Source organism: Castanea sativa, chromosome 4 (assembly GCF_040712315.1).
Source record: "Castanea sativa cultivar Marrone di Chiusa Pesio chromosome 4, ASM4071231v1".
NCBI classification, from domain to species: Eukaryota; Viridiplantae; Streptophyta; class Magnoliopsida; order Fagales; family Fagaceae; genus Castanea; species Castanea sativa.
Genome location: NC_134016.1, coordinates 32,458,551 through 32,476,121, shown reverse-complemented (window position 1 = coordinate 32,476,121; position 17,571 = coordinate 32,458,551). Strand labels below are relative to the sequence as shown.

Genomic DNA, 17,571 nt, shown 5'->3' with positions numbered 1-17,571 from the left:
TAAGTTATTGGTTGGTGTAACATTTTTTAGAGTTACGTCAAGTGTAACTTGAACCCAGCCCTATATTTATTAATTCGATGTGAATTTTGACAAATCTACAGTTAGATTACATTATCTTCATATACTTTTCATGCTTAAAAAATTTCAAGGTGATCAAAGATTAATAGCCATGTCATCAATCAATTGTTTAAATTCATGTTTTTGTAGTTTAAAATAATGCATAAAAGATAAGTTTTAAGATCAAATGGTAAATTACACCCGATTGGCATGAAAATTGGCATGTATGTTAAAAACATATAGAAAATGTAATCCAACGGTTGGATTTTCAAAATATGAATTTAATAATAAGTTATTGATTGGTGTAACATTCAATAATAAGTTATTGACCGCGCCTTTCTCTAAATCCAACCATTTGATTGTGACCAATCTTTACCAGAATTAACCTTTCATTACACTCTTCAAATCCAACGGTTAGATTTCAAATATAAGTATGGCATGTGATGGACATGTGTAACAGCTATGATCATTTAATATATAATAGCTATGATCATTTTTTTTAAATTTTCAATAAGATAGAACATGTGATAATTTTTGTTGTGTGGTATTTTTTTTAGAAAGTTGTATGGTGATTTTTATTGAGTATATCTGATTGTTTTTTGTTTTCAAATTTTATTTCATAACTCATTAATATTAGATTTTTAATATTTTGCACTCGTTAACTCACTTAGATATATAGATGTGTTTGATTCATGTACAATTACAAAATGTATGACAAAATGGTAATTGCGAGTCAAAAATGGTAATGTATTTACTATAATAATTTATTATAATTCATATATTTATTATTATATTTTATATAAATTAAAAAATATAATTTATATAAATTATTATAATATATATTAATTATAATTACAATAATATATATATATATTTATTATAATAATTTATATAGTAATAATTATACATTTTAAATTATATTTATTTAAATTGTAATAAAATATATATAATTTATTATAATATAATGAAATATATTTATTATATATTTATTTATGTAACTTTAGTGTATACTCGCAACACTAGCTTAGTGGTGTGCAGCCCGCGTTTTGCCCAAATGGTCTCTAGTTCGAGATTGAGTTTACTTATAATTTTTTTAAAATCTTAAAACTCTTATTTCAGATTTTAAAACCCTAGAGAGCATCATATAAATATGTCTTTTCTTTTCTCCCTAGCCTCTTTGCCTCTTAGTTTCAGCCGCTTTTCCTCATAAAAGAAAAAAAATCAGCAATCTTTGCCTCTATAATTTTTTTAATAAGATCAGTTTAGTTGCTGGAAAAAAGTAGGAAAACATATTATGAATGCAACTATTTTTTTTTTATTGACTATTTGGAACCAAAATCAACGTCGGCGGCGGCTTCTCGTCCTCGGCGGCGTCGATGAGCAACAGTGGTGGTATTATTGGCAGAGGCCCTACTCACAGAGGTACTATGAGATTTTGGAGAAGCAGAGAGGCTTGCCTGTTTGGCACCAGAAAGAAGAGTTCTTGCAAGTTCTCAAGGCTAACTAGACTCTCATCCTCGTCGGTGAGACTGGTAGCGGCAAAACCACTCAGGTTTGATCTTTGTTTCTCTTTTCTGTAATATGTTTGTTTGCAGAGAAACTAGAGGGCAGGTTTAGGGATTTGCTAAATTAATATTTGCGCTTGAAATTTTAGATTAGGGTTTTGGTTGTTTAATATCTTATACTGACCTTTTGATTTTCCATTTGTTTGGGTTTATTATAATCATGTATGTGACCCTTTAATTTTCTATTTATTTGGGTTTATAATCATGAATAGTTTGGAATGGTTAGTGGCGAAAGCTTTAACTTGATAGCATGTATAAGTCTATAAGAGTATTTGATTTAAGTTTGTTGTATATTTTATTTGTTGGTTTTGGGTTTAGGGATTGAAATCAGCTGGTGGGTGTTTTAAAATGGTGGAATTTATGATTTTTGTTATCTGATCCGCTCCAAAAGCTATGGGATTTATTGGTTTTTTAGTACAACACCCTGGTTTCTTGAGACTAGGATTAAAAAATAGGTAAAGAAAGGCCATGGGAAGAGATGGAATTAATTATTGGAAAATTTAAAAAATCCATATGATTTAGAGAAGGTGGGTCTCTGACTGTTGTAGTGAGTCAAGTTTTCTAACCATTTTGTTTTTGTTATAATTTTTACTCTTTGGAATAGTTGTCTGTGATGTGGCTTTCATGGTAATCTTTGGTGAGAAGGCCTCAATGATTTATACTACTGTCGAAAACTAACCAAGTTCATTGATGTGGTTGACAATTTTTTACCCTGTGGGTTTGGGGATGTATTGGCAACGAAATCTCTAAATAAACTGCGTAATTGTTGATTTTGTTTATGGTAAAAAAAAAGAAAAAAGATAGAGACCGATTTGGGAGCGTGGTCTCTGTACATAATAATTCTCCATAATAATTCTCTATGTGGTGGATTGGTGTTTTGGATTCACATTCCATTTTCTCATCATTAACCAAAGGGTCAAACTTGTTGGGCCAACGGTTTGCTTTCCATGGAGATGGAAGAATAAGTGGACTATTTATTTATTATTAATATATATATATATATATTTATATATTAAGAATCAAGAGTAAGTGGACTATATAGTATAAATCTATAATGAGATTGACAACGAAACTGAGTACTTTGAAGTATTGGAAATTGGATTCCTTGACTTTGATCAGATTTCCAATTCCAATATCAACTCGTTAATTATGCGATAGACCCATGTCTAAAGTGGGGTTGCTATTGATTCTCATTAAGGTGAAGTTTTGTACTTTCTCTTATTTTTCTGCATGATGTAATTTTTTTTTTACTCTTTTTATCTGATTATTATTGATTTTATATTCTTTTCTTGAAGGAGTAGAGAACAGACTCATGCAATCTCGAGTGCCATGAGGTGTGGGCTAAGCGAAGTTTAATTAAATTAGTTTTTAATTCATGCTCTCTAATTTGCTCTGGGTTTTTGATTATTGTTTGGGTAAAAATCGTACCTTTGATTGATTATTTGGTGGGTAATTACTTATGTTCTTGAAATTTATTAGTAGCTTAAGTTTGATTTCTCCAATATTTTGAATTCTGATTTTTTTGAGAGAGATTTTGAATTCTGATCAAAATGTTTAGATTTGGTCTCTAAAACAAGGAAGATGCGTGAAATGTTTGGTAAATTTGTTAAGGATGCAATGTGGACCCAGTCTTTAGTAGATTTATAAGTAATGCATACTTAAATATCTATCCAGTAATAAAAAAAGCCAAATCAGTTAATTTGTAGGAAATATGGATTTTTCTTTTTTGATAGGTTGAAAGTATGCATTTAGTTAAATTATAATTAAATTAAAGCAGACCAAACGGAATTTAATAGTGTTGGGTTGATTATTCTATAACCAATGAGTTCTAATAGGTTCTACCTAATGTGACACAAAACAAACTATATTTATAATGTTGATGTGGAAAAGTGTGGACTTTCAAACGCTTATGTGGCAACATATGAAAGGGTCACCCAAAAAGTCAAATGCTTTCATTTTGTATTTATTATATAGATGTATTAATTTTGTTGTCAACAACTAAGCTTCAGCAATATGACTTTTCCGTACAAGTAATTGTGTCATTGCTACCTAAAATATTTACATGTGCGACTGCTTTGAACTTAGGGCTTCTATGGCTAGTTCATGGAGTTTATAACTTAACAAGTTTCTGTATAAGTAGATATTTTTTAAAAGATACGTGAGATCTCCTGAACAAGGTACTACATGTCTTGGTATATCTTCACGTGTTTGTGTTACATTTTGAACAATATATTTTGTACATAAATTTTGATCTTGCTTCAAGCAGGTCATACAAATTTGGAAAGCTTGAACTTGGACTCATGTAGGATTGGCGATGAAGGGCTGGTTAACTTGACAGGTTGGTGTTAAAATGGTTTCCCTAATTTTCTGTTTTAATTCTAAATCTGTGTATTGATTTTGCAATGTTTCTGCTCCAATCAAAGAGGTTTAGTAGAAAGGTGTCTTCTACTACTAGAGATCATATTTATGAGAAAAGCTTTTCAGATTACAACAACAAATATGTGACTCTTTGTATTTCTGTCATTTCCTTCTAGAAATGGTATAATGACAGCTTTCGTGTTTGTGATGTGACCTAATACCAGAGTTACTCAGCTGGCTATAGTTGCAACTTTTTTGAGTTGAAGTAAGCAGTCCTAATAATGAGGGTTTTCTTTTGAGCATATATGGTTTGTTCTATGTAATTAATATTTTATGTTGTGAAATTTTATGTGACACATGATAGTTCTAATTCATTAAAGGCAATGAAATCAGACCATCATTTTAATGAAATTTTAAAAAACTAACCAACACAGAATATAAACTAGCCTTTTAAGTTCTATGAAAATTTATTTGGGGTTATTCTCTAGTGGCTTGCTAAAATCAGGGAAAAAAATCAGCATGTTGAGTTCTCGTCACTAATTGTTAGTATCTCTTGTGTTTCCCTCAATGAAAAATGGGATTTTATTATGGAAATTATCGTGAGAAATTCATTTTGTTACAATTTTCTACTCTGTAAATATATCTCCCTTGTTTATAGGGTTTACAGATGATGTTAATTTTAAGTGCTATATATATAAGATTTAACATTTTAATGCTTTTGTTAATTCTAGGATTTAACTTGTTACTCTCTCACTCTTTTGCTTGGCGTGTCTATTATATACTTCCTCTGGACTTGGATTGCACCCCTTTATCAGATTTCATTACTCATGTAAAAAAAAATAAAAAATCCCATTACAAACTTGAGGTCCTAACTTAGTTGAGGTTGTGGATTCATCTTTTCATCCAGTTAGCATGAGTAAATTTGTGGAATCAAATTATAAACTTCTCTTCAGGGAAGCACAGAAAAAGTGTGGCAATCTAAGGGCAAGCTCATATTTATATCATTTTTAGCATAGCTTGATGGTGTGATGCAGGTTTTTATAGACATGAGAGCTGTATTTTGCATCAGAATCACCAACTGATGAGTTGCAATCATAAGAAAGCTTTTTCATTGCTTTATAGAAGAATTTAAAGTTAGGAGTAGTCTAGGATATGTACTCTGTTATATGTTTATTTGGATATATTATTCTAGGATATGTACTTTATGGTTATAGACAATGTTATATGTATTTGATAATATATTTCTATGTTAATATTATATTAGTTTGGAGACATTTGTGGTGTTGTTAATTAATTACATTTGTGATATTGTGTTAGTAGAGCTAAAACTATTATAGGTTCTTTGTAACAGGTTCGAAAAAAAAAAAAAAAAAAAAAAAAAAAAAAAAAAAAAAAAAAAAAAAAAAAAAAAACCTATAGCGGCGGGCTAAAAGCGCCGCAATAGGTTCCCATTTTATCTATTAAATGAAACCCTATTGCGGCGCTTTTTGACCGCCGCTATAGGTTCAAACATATAGCAGCGGTCAAAACGAGCCGCAATTGGTTTTCATTTAATAGATAAAATAGGAACCTATTGCGGCGCTTTTTGACCGCTGCTAAAGGTGAACACAATAGCGGCAGGCACGACCCGCCGCTAAAAGTCATTTGAAACAAATTCGAACGTTGTATAGCGGCAGTTTTATGCTCGCCGCAATAGACTAAAACCGCCGCTAAAAAGCGTATCTATAGCAGCGGGTTTTTGTACCGCCGCAATAGAGATACTGCGACGCGACAAGCCTGGCGGGTAGAACCGCCGCAATAGCCCCCGCCGCAATAGGTGAAATGTACCTATAGCGGCGGTTTTTGGGGCTTTAGCGGCGGTTTTGGCCCGCCGCAGTAGCCCAGTTTTCTTGTAGTGCTGTTGGTATGACTAATATTAAAAGATTAAGAATTTGTTTGGCATCAGCTTTAGCTTTTAGCTTTTAACTATTAGTTTTTATGTATAGCTTTTTAACCTTACATTTTCAAAAAATTTCAACGTATAAGTATACTTTAATACATTCTCAGCAAAAAAATTTCAACAAAAAGCTAAATAAATTGTTCTCAAAGACACTAAATGAGATGCTAACGTATATAAATTGTAGTGGCCACATTAGTACTTAGATGGCAAAATAAATGACATCAGCTTTCAAAAATGTTTTTCTTTTCTTTACCAAATTTTTTCCTTTCTTTATTATTATTTTTAAATTTTCTCACAATTTCGTTAATGTTTCAGAAATTCATTTTATTTTCTGTTCTACACTATCTATTCTTCAGTTTTTCTTCCCAAGCCTAGAATCTACAAGAGGATAGCTATGAGTTCAAACCCGGCCCAATCCATTAACCCTTACCACCGGTCACTGCAAGTCTGTAACCATTGTCTTTGATTTCTTTGTGAATTAAACACCAACAAAGTTACATAAATAGGTTTCACCCGAAGAGAAATCAGCATGACCATTTACAATAAGTTAGAAAGAATCAAACTTCTGCATTGACTATTTTGTGCATCCGAACCTTTTGCCAAAAAAAAAATGTAGATTTTGGGTTTGAGGAAGAACAACTGAAGTTTCCGAAGTTTGACAGTGGAAATCTCGTGGATTTGCTGATTTTGGGTTTGGGGAAGAACAATTGAGGAACAACATGTAAAACGAATAATTTCTGAAATATTAAAGGAATTATAAGAGAATTAAAATAAAAAATAAAAATAAAAAAGGAAAAAAATTGGTAAAGAAAAGAAAAACATTCTTGAAAGCTGATATGGCTCATTTTGCCATGTAAGTACTGATTTGGCTACTAAAATTTATACGTCAGCATCTCATTTAATCTTTTAATATTAAGTTCTACCAACAGTGCAAAATAATTGTGATGTATGCATTTTCTGTTAGTGAGTTAAAGTTAGGGACGAAATTTATTACAAATTGAAAATAATATGGACCGAATTGAGTGTTTTCAAAATGTATGAACCAAATTGATTATTATCTCAAAATGCAGGTACCAAAATAGTATTTTTGCCTTAAGAAAATTCAAAAGAATACCATAGGGAGAGAAAGAAGGAAAAATAGACTCAAATTACACATACTGCTTGTGAAAATTTTGTAGAGAATAACGATAGAAAGTGAAAATTTCATAAAAATTATTCTTATTATTATTATTTGATTGGAAGACTATGGACTTTCATTAAATAGAAAACAATATTACATATTGATGAAAAGCTAGTTCCAAGAAACAAGAATTCTCTTCCATCCAAAAAAAAAAAAACAACAATGCTAACAACATGTTTAGCTAAATGATAGGCTGGTCTGTTCCCCTGCCTACATACATGTGAGAACATTACATTACGAACCTCATTACAAGGGGCAAGAATCCCATAAATAGTAGGAACCACGTAGCCGAAGGAGGAGAGAGATCAACAAGAGTACGATAGCCATTAAGGGAATCACATTCCAGAATAAATTCTTGTTAACCCACATCCTTTGCAAATTATAGGCCAGTTTCAAAAGCTTTTACCTCAACCTCCAATGCACCTAGCGGAGCTCTAATTTTCTTACTCATAGCAGCTACCAGAAGACCCTTCTCATCCCGAATAACAACCCCCACCCCAGATTCCTTTTGAGTTGAAGTACTGTGCCATCCAAGCTAAATTTATACACGTGACCCAATGGAGGAGGCCGGCACACAGCCAACTCTTGTGAAGGCTTCGGAGCAACCAAATTTGTAGCCAGGTACTCATTCAACAATAGCGATGCCCCCTGGACCAGCTCCAACGCTCCCTTTCTCTTCCCACCACACAACAAAAAGCAGGCAGGGTTTCTGCGGTGTTTCAAAAACGCCGCTAAAAACCAATGGACACAAATGGTTTATTGTGACGTTTTTTTATGGCAACGCTTAAAAACATCGCTACAAAACTGTCACAATAGGTTTATAACAATGCTTGTAAACCACCGTCATAGAGTTTGTTATCTTGCTTTCTTGCTTTGTAGCGACGGTTTAAAACTGCAACCGTAGGTTTCAACAATTTGTGGCATTCCAAAAGCTTCAGTAAAAAGCCTCTCATACTATATTCACCGGCACTTTAAACCTTGCTATAGTCATACTGACTTGCTGTGGGCAAGCACACTCTTTCCAAATACCTTACCTATATTCATTGAGAAAAAAGGTGCTTACCCACAGGTCGGCCACAGCATGTAAGTATATATGATTTTTTCTTAATTTTTTGCCTCACCAAAAAAATATATTTTAAATCATTTTTTTCCAAACATAAATTTCCTGACTTCATCCAATGAACGTCTTAATTCTTAATAATAACCACTGCAATTCAACTACAACTTAAAAACAGAAAAGAAAAAGAGAAATTTCTAGCTTACAAGTCCCACAAATTTTTCCATATAAAATCTTCTTCTATTTGTCGTCTCTCTCTTCTCCAACAAACTCTTCATCACCAAAGCTCATCATAAAGGGTCATGCTTATGCAAATATATGCTACTTGATTTTAAGTGAGTGATCATTCTCTTTGGATTATTTTTGTATCTTAACTGTGTCTATCATTGAAGCTATTTAGCCATGAGTTATGAACATTATGGAAAAGGTAGTGTTAATTGTTTTTTTTTTAATTATTATTATTATTTTTGTTTGAGGAAGTAGTATTATTTGCATTTTTTTCTAAGTTTGTTGAGCCAAATTATAGCATACCATAGTAAAAACAAAAAATGCTAGGGACACGAAAAATCTCATAACTATTGCCACAATTCACCATGTGCCGAGCTATAAAATGGTGGAGGTTAAATGGTGGGTCCACGCCTCTACCACTTACAACTCGCCACATCTCGCCATGTGGCGAGTTGTGGCAAAAATTGTGGGATTTTTTGTGTCCCTAGCATTAAATGTCAATCTATATTGTATTTTTTTTGATGTTCTAAATGCTATTTTTGTAAAATGGTAAGAAAATATCAATTTATAGTATTTTTTTTAGTACTTTAAAAAAAAAATTGTAATAGTTGGGAAAGACAAATTTTCCCACTTTACCTTTCAACTCTTATTTAGTTTTTTATCAAAACAAATGGAGGTAACAGTGATCTCAAAATGAGATAGAGTTAGTTTCAATGAGATAGAGTAGTTTCAATAAGTCATATTTTAATAGAAGACATTCTCTAAAAAAATAAGTCATATTTTTAATAGAAAACATTCTCTAAAAAAACAAGTCATATTTTTACTAGAGTTTTAAGTTGACTAAAAATATTTTTCTATTAACTTATTTTTTCTAATGCTTCAAACATAAGAAAATGAAGAAAACTGTCTTTGTGAGAGGTTTACCATTGAAACAAATATTGTTAAAATTCCCAATGACTCATGTGCATTGGTTTCTATACATGTGATGGGTTGGGTTTGATTGGTAATTTTCTCAATCCAACAAGGTTAGGTTGGGTTGGAACCCATGCACACCCCTAATCAATTGCATGATTAAGATTTTATTTTCTAGATAGAATTTTAGATTTATATTTAATATGAACCATGAAATAGATTCATTATAAATTCTTCTTAATTTACACTAGGATGTTGGAAGTCAGTGATATTTAAGTAAACCTCAGTGGAGATTAGTGCAATTTCAGTGTTTATTTTTCCTATATTATAAAGGGAAATGTTATCAAATGCCTTAAGGACATTTTTTAATGAACTATTTAAAGAAAGCTTTATGGGAAAAGAAAAAAAAAAATGTATTGACAGCTTTTTCAATTTTCCATAAAAGTAATATAAAAACTTTTCTAAAACGGTAAATGTTTCTTCATGTCCACCTTAGAATCTAATTAAAGCCAAATAGCTAACAAAATTATGTTGTACATTCAACTGATTGAATCATTCTATGTTGCAACATTTGGGTTGTCCTATGCTCCATTTTTTTTAACATTAATGTTTTATAAAGAATGAATAATCATTTTTCAAAAAATATTTTTTGGAAAACTATCTAATTTTTCTATATTATTTAGTGACCTTAAAATGAGATATAATTATTTTTAGTAGTTTCCATTACCTCTTAACTTCCTTTATTTATAATGAAGTGAGATAAAGTTGTTTTTCAGAATATTGTAGCGGAAAAAAATATCTAAAAAATAAGTCATATTTTTAATAGGATTTTCTGTTAACCAAAAATAGTTTTCCTTTAACTTTTTTTTAATTTTTTTAATTTTTATATTACCAAACACAAGGAAGAAAAAACTTTCTTCACTAAATTAAGCTTTTCCATTGAAACAAACGGAGCAAAAAAATGAAAAATTTCATGTGAATTCCAGTTAACTTAACTTACAAAGTTTCTTATAGTTGAATAAGAGATTTAGGGTTCAAACCCTGTTTACACAAAAAATCGATTAGTGTATTAGATTGATGATAAGAACAATCACCATAAACTAGACACTATAAGTTTAAATTCTATAGTATATATATATATATATATATATATATATATATATATATATATAAAATCTAATTACATATATTAGACTAGCCAATTGAGTTAGAGGTGGATATCTTGGATACATTGAATTATAGGTGGGGGAATTTAACTCTTAGGCGGCATTTGGTATAGGGGAATCCACATTATTCCTGGCATTTAGATTCTTAAGAATGTGATGCTTTACAATCTAGATGCCTAGGAATATAATTATTCCTATGTTTGGTTTAATTGAGAATTTAATAAGATTTTTAGGAATGTAAGATTATAATGTTTGGTTTATTCTTAGGAATCTTAATTAAATTATTTATTTTTCCCATTCTATGCTTAAATTTGTAAATCCAATATAAGTCTTTAAAAAATAATGATAGTCTTCCTCTAAATAAATAATGAAAAACAAAATATAAACTATAAATTATGACAAATTCATTAAAACTATAGTCTAAAAGTAGAAAAGATGGTTCCAAAAAAAAAAAAAAATGTAGAAAAGATGAATATATCAACAGAGTTGTTTATCCTGTTTATATTGTTTTGGCGGGAAAAGATAAAAGACAAAGGAAAATATATTGATAATTTGTTTTATATTTTATCTCAATTGCTTAAATGATACGGAAAAAAGGGTTAAGATTGTCAATTTATAAAAAATACATTTCCTTTAAGCTTAAGAATTTAGATACCCACCTATTTTAAAGGAAACCCACATTCCTACTGAAAGGAGTTTAAAGGGGGAATCCAAATTCCCCTGGCATCTGATTTCCTAGTGTGATTTGCAACCAAACACGGAAATGTTTAAACATTCATAGGAATCTTAAAACATTACCCTGTACCAAACGCCACATTAATTATTTTTTTTGGAAACACTAAGAGTGGCTAACCAATTGAGTTATAAGATTCTTAACAATGACAAGGTAGGTTAATTTGAGAAATTTATGAAATTATTGTGTGGTTGGCTCGTCGCAAAATCATCTCTGATAACCTGTGTGATATCTGCTGCGTGCACCAAGAAGACACGGTCCATGCCTTGTATTGTTGCCCAGTGCTGAGTTCCTTATGGAGTCAAACTCCAATTTGGAATCATGAAGCACTCAAGGGCAGCACGAGTTTCACTGACATTATGGGTTTTGTTTTTGTAGGTAATAAGAATCCGGAACTTTTTTCACTTGTCATATGGAACCTGTGGAATCACCGGAACAATCTTCGCCTTGGCAAAGCAACTCTGCCATTAGACAAAATAATAGAGCATGCTCGGAATTGTCAGATTGAAAATCTTACACCTTTAGCGATCTCCTCTCTGCACCGGGGTCAACAACGGATGGCATGGTCTCCGCCGAAAGCTCAAAGATATAAAATAAACTACGACGCGGCAACCTTTGTGGAAGACAATCAAGCCGGACAAGGAATTGTCATACAAAATAGTGAAGGTCACGCCATGGCCTCACTGACGCAACAAATCCCTCTGCCAACCACAATGATCGAGATCGAAGCACTCGCAGCACAGAGAGCAATGGAACTTGCATTGGAACTCAGCTTGGATAATATTTTTTTGGAGGGCGACAATGAGGTCTCTGTTCAAAGCCTTGAAGAGTAGAGATAAAAGTTTGGCACTACATGGCCACCTTATAAAAGATATTTTATTTCTCAGTTCCTATTTTTCAACTTTTAATGTATCTTTTGTTAGCCGACAGTGTAATCAGTTAGCCCACTCTCTAGCTCGTAAGGCAAAGTCTTTACCCTTAATGACTGTCTGGATGGATACTGTACCATCAGACCTTGTATCAGTCCTTCAGGCAGATTTATCTAGCCTGCCTTAATAAAACGTCTTTGACTGGATTCTCAAAAAAAATTAATATCTTTTATTTTATTTTATTTTATTTTATTATTATTGTATTACTTTAATTTTCTTATCCCCACCAATTTCTATATATGTTTCCCAATGTCCACCTTTTTCTTTTTGAAATGGTAAGAAATTACTACATTACCTGCTAAGTGCCAAAGTGCCAATGTCCACCTTATCACACATCCATCTGCCACCTTATCACACATCCATCTAGTCAAATCCATCTGCCAAAATTATATCACACATCACGTCCATTCCAACTGAAGCATTCTATCTTGCAAAACTGAAAGCTTTAAATAGAGAATTACTTCATCTTCTTAAATCAACAAAACCATTGTAAGTTCTCCAATTGGTTATTGGTGCAAATTGTTTTCTCCCCATCAGAATATTCTCCATATATAATGCAATCACTTATTATATCTACTTTCTACTTTACATTGAGTCTCTTTGTTTTCCTAAATGTTTTCAAGGCACAAACCAACGATACTAAGACCTTCCTAGTTGATCAGTCAGGCAAAGGAAATTTTATCCATGTGCAACAAGCCATTGATTCAGTCCCATCAAATAATCAAGAATGGATAATTATCCATCTTAATCCTAGTGTTTACAAGTAAGCATTAGTATAAACTACTCAACTCCATTTTTCATTTATAATTTTTCAAATCAATTTCAATTACTAATTTTTTTTCTTTTCTTTTAATGTGTAGTGAAAAAGTTGAAATCTCTAAACACAAACCATATATTATTCTTGAAGGAGAGAGTCGTTCGCGGACTGTGATCCAATGGGGTGATTTTGGGAGCTCGTTGGAAAGTTCTACCTTCAAGTTGTACGCAGATAATTTTATGGCTCGTGGAATTACATTCAAGGTTGAGTAACTCAAAAAAAATTCATAAAAAACTGTGTTTGGATTACCTTTTCACTCGAAGTTTTATTCATTTATTTGCTAAATGTTGGCAAAAATACAAACATATTTAGAAAAAGTAAAGTTTTAAAAAATATGTATACAGAATAAGATTATAAACTAATTAAAGGTATAAAAGAGGCAATAATATAAACACATTTTAAGCCACCAAAAAAAATAAAAATTAAAAGGGTTTACAAAGTTTTATCTCCATATTTTCCTAATAGAATACATTCAACCACGTTATACGAAGAAGTTAGTTCAAAAATAATGTTACATGGGCACCAGCAATTTTTCTTAAAGGAGACAAAATATCATTTCATAGTTGCGCCTTTATTAGCCTGCAAGACACACTGACTGACTGGGAAGGTCGTCACTATTTTGAGAAATGCTACTTTGAAGGAGCCATAGATTTCATCTGGGGTGGTGGCCAATCAATTTACCAGGTTTGATATTTCTTTCACTAAGACAAATAATAATTTGGAGTTACTTATATATGCATAGTTTCAAAATTGTTTTCTGCAATACACGTTTTATAATAGGTATTACAAATACATGTCATAGTATGAAATAGCATTGGATTTCTTTATAGCTAAACACATACACCCTTAAATATCTATGTGGGATTATTTGAAACCAACAAAAATAACTAAAATCTATATCAGATGATAGAAAATAAATTGAATGAAATTCAATTGATAATAGACTTCAATTTTTGTGGGACTAATTTACATGCTCCACAAAAATTAATATGAATTTTATTTGACGAGAAAAGCCCTTAAAACGAGGAAATAATAAGTCCCTTATCTTAAAATTTTGAAAATTACATAAAAATATAAAGAAATTAACTAATAACAAAAATATGTCTTATATTTTGTCATGCATCATTTTTACATCAGATAGTCACGTTAGATTGAAATAAAATTATATTATACCCCCTTGACATTATTGTATATATTTAGACTTAATGTTTTGGGTGCAGAATAGCCAAATAAATGTAACCGCATCACTTTTGGATGGTGGGAATGCTTATATCACAGCGCAAGCTCGAGGGAGTGACGAAGAAACCAATGGTTTTGTGTTCAAGTATTGTGCAATAACAGGAACTGGGCCTGAATTTTTAGGTAGAGCATATGGAAGCCATTCGAGAGTAGTGTTTTACAAATCAGTGTTTGATGGTATAATTACCCCACAAGGTTGGGATGCATGGCGCTCTACCGGAAAAGAGTAAGAAATCGTTTTCATTCTACGTTCATCTTTTTTGTAAACAGTGTGGGCCGGGTCTGAATTGATTAAGAAGTCCTAATACCATTTGGATTAGGATAACACAATGTTTTGACGTCATTTCTTTTATTCGACAATAACAACTTACTACTTAAAATTTGTTATGGAAACATTGTAAACGTAACATTTTTCATGACTTTTAAGTCTTAAATTATTATTATTATTTTTTTAAAATATTGGGTGTGCAAGACTCTCTCTTCGTACTCATGTTTTAAGTTTTTCGTCGTGTAGGGAAACGATCACATATGCAGAGATAGGTTGCACAGGACCTGGGGCAGACATGTCAAAGCGTGTGAAATGGGAGAAGAACTTATCAGAGGAAGAAGTGCGACAACTTGTTAGTATACGTCTGTTCATAAATCAGGAAATGCGGTTGCAAGAACAGCTTAGCTTAAGCACTAAGGGCCCATTTGGTACGTGTGTTTAAATAACAGTTTTTAATTTTTTTAGAAATATGTGTAAGTGAAAAAGTGTGTAAAAATACGTGTAATGTTATTTAAAAACTAAAAACATGTATTTAAACACATGTACCAAACATGCCCTAACAATCTCAATTTCCCATATGTAATAACCATTTGTTTTTGGTCATTTTTTGTCAAGTATTAGATTTTTTTGTGTGTGCATTTTTAGTCTTTCAATTATGAGCTAGTTTATAGTCATAAAACTGAGTCAAATTCAGACTCTTCATAACTAATTGAGAGTTCCTTAATAAAAATTTTAAGTTAATTAATCCATATGCATTCAATTAGATTTCTTGATCGTATCTTTGTAAGTTTCAATATATATTGATCTAACAATTCCAATATTGTCACAGCTTTTATATTGTTAGGTTCTAAGTACTTAGGAACTAATGTATTAAAACTCTAATATGTATTGTTGGCAAACCATGATCAAAACGGGGTGTCTACTTGTGTTTTGGACTTGCTCAAAGTATGTGATTTATGTAAAGTTGGAATCGAGTTAACTGCAGAAGCTACTGTGTATTTCTGCCTGACTCGATCGATCAAGAATTAGACTCGACCGATCGAAAGTCGTGTAAATTATTTTTTTCTGTAGATTTTCCAACTCAGCCCTAAGCTCATATGACGTGCAGGGTTTTATGTTTTTCCCTAGGTATAAAAGGCAAACCCTAATCACGTTTTTGAGGTTGCTCATATTGCTGTTTGTGTGAATCTTTTGTGAGATCAGAGAGGTGCTTGCCTTCACACAAGCTTAGGATTATCAAGAAGGAGATTGCTTCAAGAACTTGATGATCGTTCAGTTGCAGCCATAAGAGCTTAAAGATATACAAGCGGGAGTGCTTGTACTTGCTAGAGAATCCAAGAAAGAAGGAGTCCGTGGTCTCGGAGCTTGCATGTGGTCGTGTTAGTAAGTTCTACTGGTGGGTAGTAATAGGATGTTAGTGGTCTAAGTCGCTATTGTACACTTCGATTCTTTCATAGTGGATTTAGGTTTACCTTGAGAATAGCTAGGTTAAATCCTTCCTAGGTTTTTTACCGGTCTGGTTTTCCTGGGTCATCATATCTTTGTATTTTTATATTCCGCACTTTACATTGATATGATTATATGATTGTGTTAACCTAGATCTGGAATTTGGACTAAGTAATAACTTGGCTCGTTAACTAGGTTAATTCAATTGTGGTTTAAGAGGTCTAAACAAACTCTACAAGTGGTATTAGAGTGAGTAGCTCTTGTGTGTAGATCTTTTGATCTCTGAGCTGATCCTTGACCCTTGTTTGTCATGGATTCTTGGAATATCTTTTTGTATATATGCCAACTTGTTTACTTGTTGTTTTTGTCCCTTGTTGCTTTCATTAAATCTTCCATTGAGCATCTTGATATAATTGTGTCTGACAATAATTATTTGTATTACACTGCTTTAACTGCCTTAAAGGCACGTGATTCTTGTCTTTGGTATTTGGATAGTGGTTGTTCTAAGCATATGACAGGAGATAAAGCTTTATTCAAGACTCTATTTGAAGGAAAGATTGGTACAGTCACATTTGGTGATGGAAGCAAGTTTGTGATCAGAGGCATTGGAACCGTGGACATCCCAAGGCTGCCAGTTTTTGAAGATGCCTGGTTTGTTGATGTTTTAAAGGCTAACTTACTCAGCACTAGTCAGATTTGCGATAATGGGCTGAATGTTCTTTTCACCAAGTATGAGTGTGAGATACTCGATGGAGGAGGTGATTGTATGTGTATTGGTGTGAGAACAGCTGATAATTGTTATGGTATAACACTAAGTATAAGCAACAAATGTTTTAGTGCAAAGATCAATCAAGTTGACTTATGGCACCAACGGTTGGGACATGCAAGTCACAAACAATTAGAGAAGATTTCCAAGTATGATGCAGTTATTGGTTTGCCCAAGTTTGAGAAGATTGAAAAATGCATATATGGACTATGTCAGATGGGTAAACAAGTGAAGTCCAAACATTCGTCTGTAACTGATGTTCAAACTACCAGACCTTTAGAGCTATTACATATTGATCTCATGGGTTCGGCTAGAGTTCTGAGTTTGGGAGGAAAGAGATATATCCTAGTGGTTGTAGACGACTATACTAGATATACATGGGTTGTACTTTTAAAAGACAAAGCTGAGGCTCTAGAAAAAATGATTCATTTGTGTAAAAAATTGTAAGTTGAGAAAGGTACCGTGATAGCCAGAATCAGAAGTGATCATGGAAGAGAATTTGAAAATTCAAAACTGGCTACCTTTTGCAATGATCAAGGCACATATCAAGAGTTCTCTCTTCCCAAGACACCATAGCAGAATGGGATAGTGGAACGGAAGAATAGAGTTGTCCAAGAAATGGCACGTGTCATGCTACATAATAAGAAGATGCCTAAGTCCTTCTGGGGAGAAGCAGTTAACACTGCTTGCCATACAATCAATCGGGTGTATTTCAGACCTAATTCTATGCAAACTCCCTATGAACTCTAGAGAGGAAAGAAACCCGTTATCAAATATTTCAAAATTTTTGGTAGTGATTGCTACATTCTGCGTGATAGAGAGAACCTAGAAAAGTTTGATACAAAGAGTGACAATGGATACTTTCTAGGATACTGTTCCACTAGTAGAGCATACAGAGTGTACAATTTGAG

At 32.3% G+C, this 17,571-nt stretch overlaps 1 long non-coding RNA gene across 1 annotated transcript; it reads left to right on the top strand.

Annotated features, from left to right (window-relative positions):
* Positions 1 to 2,227: 2,227 nt before the first annotated feature.
* On the top strand, positions 2,228 to 5,254 carry LOC142631818 (uncharacterized). Its single transcript, XR_012843664.1, has 2 exons — positions 2,228 to 2,956; positions 3,889 to 5,254. It is a non-coding gene; the product is annotated as an uncharacterized LOC142631818 (long non-coding RNA).
* The last annotated feature ends 12,317 nt before the right edge of the window (positions 5,255 to 17,571 follow it).